Source organism: Cryptomeria japonica, chromosome 11, assembly GCF_030272615.1.
Source record: "Cryptomeria japonica chromosome 11, Sugi_1.0, whole genome shotgun sequence".
Lineage (NCBI taxonomy): Eukaryota > Viridiplantae > Streptophyta > Pinopsida > Cupressales > Cupressaceae > Cryptomeria > Cryptomeria japonica.
In genome coordinates, this window is record NC_081415.1 from 719,356,205 (window position 1) to 719,362,418 (window position 6,214).

Genomic DNA, 6,214 nt, shown 5'->3' on the forward strand with positions numbered 1-6,214 from the left:
AGTGGATCTTGGCCGCAACAAACTATTTCTCCAAGTGGACAAAGGCAGTTGCATTGAAAGACACCACATAGGCCTCAATGTTGGAATTTCTTGATGGAATTGGGATAAGATTCGATGTCCCTTCCAATATCATATTAGATAATGCCAAGACATTTGTTGGAACCCCAATTAACGCTTGGGCAACTAAGCATGGTATATACTTAAAGACATCATCAAATTACCACCCTTAGGGTAATGTCTTAGCCGAGTCTTCCAACAATAACCTCATTAGGATAATCAAAAGACCCATTGAAGATAATCAAAGGTCTTTGTATACTAAGTTGAGAACAAACTTATGGGATAATATAATCAAACCCAATAGGGAAATTAGTAAACCCCCTTTCATGTTGGTATATTGGAAGGAAGCAAGATTCCCATCATCCCTAGAGCTACCCTCTATTGAACTAGCACATCAGTTGGAATTGATAGAGAATGTCATGATAGTAATGCTAGCTGAGCTAATGGAGCTAGAAGAGGTTAGAAGTCAGGATATGCATATGCTTGAGGCTCATCAAGAGCAGGCCAAAAGAAGTTTTGACAAAAAGATTACTAATAGGGTCTTCAAAGGGGGACATCTAGTTCTGAAGTGGGATGTAGACAGAGCCAAAGCTGAACGATGCTGTAAATTCAATGCAATATGGAGCGGTTCGTATGTCATCACCAGTTGCAAGGAGGCCAATGCATTTGATCTCTCTAGGCTTGATGGTGAAGTTATTCCAATCCTAGTGAATGGGATTCATCTCAATCCTTGCTTCTAAAGAGGCTCTTGATGACAACATAAATATTAGATTAGAGGTTGATTTGCTTTCATAAGTGCTTTTGCACTTGCTACATTCTCCTTAAGAGAATGAATGCTCTAGTTTCTAGCTTCCCTTCAAGTGTTGGCACACACATTTTTTGGTTCCTTCCAGTGACTCAATGCCCAATGGATGCTCAAGGCTTCTGGATTTCATTCTTAGCAAGAAAGCATCCCTTATAGGTCGCCAAAATATTGTCATTTTATGACACCCTTGGTCCATCAACGAGAACTAATTAGAGATATGTTCCATGGACTAGCGTTGCCCTAGTTGATGAAGGACAAAACCAATGGAATCATGAAATTTTGAAGTGTTATCTTGTTAGGAGGTAGCTTTAGGCCTTCCCCTCATCTTCCCCTCATATTAATCACTCCTAATAATCTAAGAAATCTTAATAATATATGTGTAGGAAAAATAAATACCCTCTAACATGAGGAAAATAAAAACCTACACTAACACCCCCTCTTAAGCATATTTTAGGTGGGTGAAAAGATGGGTCTCGACAAATGAGGCCATGTTAGGTACCCATGTACATAGATATCTCCCCCAAAAGAAGAAGCCTCCCCATAAGAGGAATAGCCCCACCTTAAATAGAGAGAAATAATGAAGGACTAAGAAGCCCCTCCTAAAGTAGACACTTGTCGCATCCTAAGCAAAGACCGCAAATGAAGGAACTTGTTTTCGGTGAAGGGTTTGGTAAAGATGTCCACAGTCTGCTTCGATGTAGAACAATACTTAAGATCAATGATTCCTTCCTAAATCAACTCCCTTATATAGTGCATATGTAACTTAATGTGTTTCATCCTTTGGTGATGAACTATATTTCTTGATATCTATATAACACTTGGATTATCACAAAACATAATGGTAGGTTTTCTGACTGGAATACTAAACTCAGTGAGAATATATTGAAGCAAAATAGCCTCAGTGGTGACATTGACTGCCCCTCGATACTCAGCCTCTGTCGATGAAAGAGCAATTGCAAACTACTTCTTGCTCGACTGACAAATTGGACCATTTTCAAGTGAGAAGCAATACCCTAAAGTAGACTTGTGATCATGAGAATCACTTGCCTAATCTAAATCTGTATATCCCACTAAGTCAATATCCATGCCTACTACATATACTAAATTCTATAATTGTGTGTGCCCTAAATGTAGTGGAGGATTCATTTAGCTACTTTCCAATGCAACTCATGTGGCTCTTGCATGAATCTAGAGATGATTCCCACAACATATGAAATATCAAGTCTCGTATGAGTCAAGTAGATGAGGCTCCCAACAAGCTGTTGGTATAAAGTGCCATCAACTAAGGGTCTAGAGCACTTAACCTCAAGTTTGACCCCTAACAAAAATAGAGTCGTTGTAGGCTTAGAATCAACCACGCAAAATCTATAGAGGATATCAAGTGCATACTTGGGTTGTCTAAGGAAGATGCCTGAAGATGATTGAGGGATCTCAATCTCCATAAAGTAATACAGAAGACCCAAGTCTAACATCAAAAATCTATCATGTAGAGCAATTGTAACTTCCTTGATGTTGGATGAGTGACTCCATGTGATCAACAAGTCATCAACATAGAGAACCAAAAATGTGGGAGTATCATCCTACTACGAAATGTATATGTTCGGATCAGAATGACATCGAATGAAACTAGCTATTAGAAGGAATGAGTCCATCTTGGAATACCAATCTCGAGGATCCTGTTTGAGGCCATAAAGACTTTTGAAGTCGACACACAAGTGAAAGATCCCAAACAAACCCCTATGGGTGCTCCATGTAGATTTCCTCCTGAAGGTCACCATGAAGAAATGCACTCTTCACTTCCATTTGATGAACTTCCCAATGATAGGCTGCAACTATAGCAAGGACAAGTCGAATGGAATTCATTTTAGCAACTGGAGAAAAATTCTCAGAGTAGTCAATCCTAGGAACTTGGGAGAATCCTTTTTCTACCAAGCGAGTCTTATACTTATCAACTGACCCATCTGCTATAAATTTTGTTTGATAGATCCACTTGCATCAAACAAGTTTCATTCCCATAGGAAGAGGAACTAAATCCCATGTGTGATTCCTTTCCAAGGAATTGAACTTTTCTTGCATTGCAACATCCCACTTGGGAACACCTGAATCTTCTCAAAAAGACTGTGGATCAGAAGCTAAAGCAATGAAGAGATGTGGAGTTTGCTGAAATTGTGAACTTGTTCTTCTAGTATTTGATGGATCACCAAGCCAATCTCTTGCTGACTTGAATGTTTGTCGAGCCCAAAGAGGCATCGAGGCTAGAGAGTTTGGGGGAGAATAATTAACCTCTAAATGATGACTATGAGAGGAATGTGAATCCTCATCCACTATCACCATTTGAAGTGGAGGAAGAAGACTCCTCATCAAGATTAGGAGGATTAAGATCCTCTAAATAATTGTCATCATGATGCAATGTCTCTAATGTGATAGTGGATGGATAAGTAGTATGAGAAGAACTAGAAGAACTCTCCTTAAAATGAACACTCCTCTCAATGAAAAACTCATGAGTAGTGGGATGGAGAAGTCTATACCCTTGACATTATCTAGATACCCAACAAATATGCAAGGCTTTCCCTGCGAATCCATACCCTTGCATTTCTTTGCTTGAATGTGGGCCCATACAAGAGAACCAAACACTCTAAAGTGCTTAACTGTAGGTTTCTAACCAGTCCTAGCTTGAAAAGGAGTTACCCCCTTCACAACTTTGTGAGGAACTTGGTTCTGGATGTAACACGCATAGTTGATGGCCTCTGCCCAATACTAAGGTGCCAAAGACTTGGAGTAAATCATACAATTGGCCATCTCCTTCAAAGACCCATTCTTGCATTTTGCGACACCATTTTGCTAAGGACTGTATGGAATTGTGTGTTGCGTGTTGATACCTTCTGAAGCACAAAACTATTCAAACTGATTATTAACATATTCACCCCTATTATCTAGTATGCAAAATCTTGATGAACTTCCCAGATTGTTTCTCCGCAAAAGCTTTGAAATCTAGAAAATTCTCAAAGACTACAAACTTTTGTTTCAGAAAGTAAACCCATGTATACCTAGAAAAGTCATCAATAAATGTCAAGTCATATCTAGCCTTGTTGAAAGATGGTTGTGGAAATGGTCTTGCCAAGTCACCGTGTACCAACTCTAATAGATGTGTAGCTCTCCATGCTTTTCCTCTATCATACTTCTCCTCAGGATGCCTATCACGGATGCATCCCTGGCAAACTCCATCAAAAAATTGAATAGAAGGCAACCTTGAAACCATGTCTTGTTGATTGATTTGTTGCAAGTAACAACAGTTCAAGTGGCCAAACTGTTGATACCACAAACAACTCACCTCATCTGCATGAGTAACTAACACTGTCGAAGGAGAGTCAGGAACAAAGTAAGAGAATTTTTATAATTTGGAATGATGATCTTCTCTTCCCACAACAACAGTAGACCCATTATGCATTTCATTGATTACTAGTGTATCTGGTGTGAACTCAACTCACTTGCGAGAACTAGTGTGAGTGATCTGATAATCAAATAGGAGATTAGTTGATAAAGATGTAACACAAAGGACATCCTCAAATGTTCCTTTTCCCACATCAACAAGCCCTCTCCCATGCATTTCAACAAGAGTGTCATCACCCATTAGTATGGTAGGCATAGAACATGGATCTACAGATTTGAAATCATCTTTTGAAGAAGACATGTTGTGCGAAGCACCCAAGTAAATTATCCAAGAATTGGGTTGTGAAGAAACAACAACTATGGCTTTAGCCTTTCCTTTCCCCTTACTCTTATCTATGTCCTTTGTAGATCCTTCTGATGAACTATGTTTGACTGAATCATGCACCTTGATATTATTATTTTCAAGAAGATGTGAAAGGTGATCAATTTGTTTGTTTAAACACTTATGTTCATCATGAACATGCCTCTTACAATAAGAACACTTGACTTTCTCCTTCTTAGGTTGTCCACCTTTTGATGAAGAGGTTTGAATATCCACTTTTGAAGTAGAAGATTTTTTTATCTTTCTTCTTCTCTCCTTGGTTCTTTTGTTTCTTATCTTGCTTACTAGACCCTTTTTGTTCTTTTGTGCCTTGGTTTACAACTAAGGCATGTGACTTAGAGGGTATTATTGTACCCATTTGAACCAATTTGTCCTTCTCCCTAGTGAGTTTTGTAGCAAAATCATCTAGAGAAGGCATTTTGAATGTGGTACCTAGGGCACATTTTGTAGCATAGAATGTAGAAACAAACATTGAATAGTTAGGACCAAGCTTAGAAATAACAATCAAGATCAGTTTCTTATCATCTTTCTTAGTTCCACACCGTCCAACTGCAATCTTATAGACTTAAGTTTTGTGAAGAAGTCTTGTATAGTGTCTAATAGTCTCAAATCTCTTAAATAAATTAGAAAATCAATGAGCTATACTAGACAACACAAATTTGATACCATGTTAGATTCTACGAGAAGTGAGAATCGAGCTAGGATATGACGTCGATTGTATATCACATGCAACTCTAAGCAACAAATGATCAAATATCAAAATAGCTAAAGATCAATCTAATATGAGAGAAAAAATAGAGACAAAAGATAATTTGGACAAGACTCTCACCGAGCTATCACTAAACTAGTGAAGGTGAGTGTATAGAGCTTATTATATAGAAAAATAATAGCATATACATCCAAGGGGTGCATTAACTCCTATTCCCAATAAAAAGTGGGAGGTTTTACCTTCTTGGTAAATGCCAAAACATGTGGCATAACCTCCTTACATGAATACAAGAAAGGGGTTGAGAAAGTTAGCACATAAGGTCAAAAGAGGGTAAGAAACCCAACTACCCCATAACCTACTTAGGAAATGATAAAATAATGGTTATGAGAGGTGGCACAACAAGCCAAAAGAGGGTGTGTAACTCAACTACCCATGTGAGGCAGAGAGTTATACATGTAGCTAAAGTATTTCGCCATGTGTCCTCATATTAACCACTCGTAATAACCTAAGCAAGCTTAATAATATGTGTAGGAAAAAAAATACCCCATAACATAAGGAAAATAAAAAACCTACACTAACACATGTATCATTAAAAAAACATTATTAAAAACGACTATGTTGATGTGTAGGAGACTGGGGCTGCAACCTAGAGAGTTCAGAGACTTCAGGCAGAATGACCGACAAAGATACTATGCAAATCCAAGCTTCTGATCATGGATGAAACCTAAGTGCGCCTAGGAGGATCAAAACAAAGTGTCAGGGTTTGCTACAGAAGACAAGACAAATGGTAAATGGAGAAAGGATTTTCATAGGCCCAGAAACGTTCACCAAGACAGTTTCAATAATCACAATATCGGTCATGTAGGAGCAA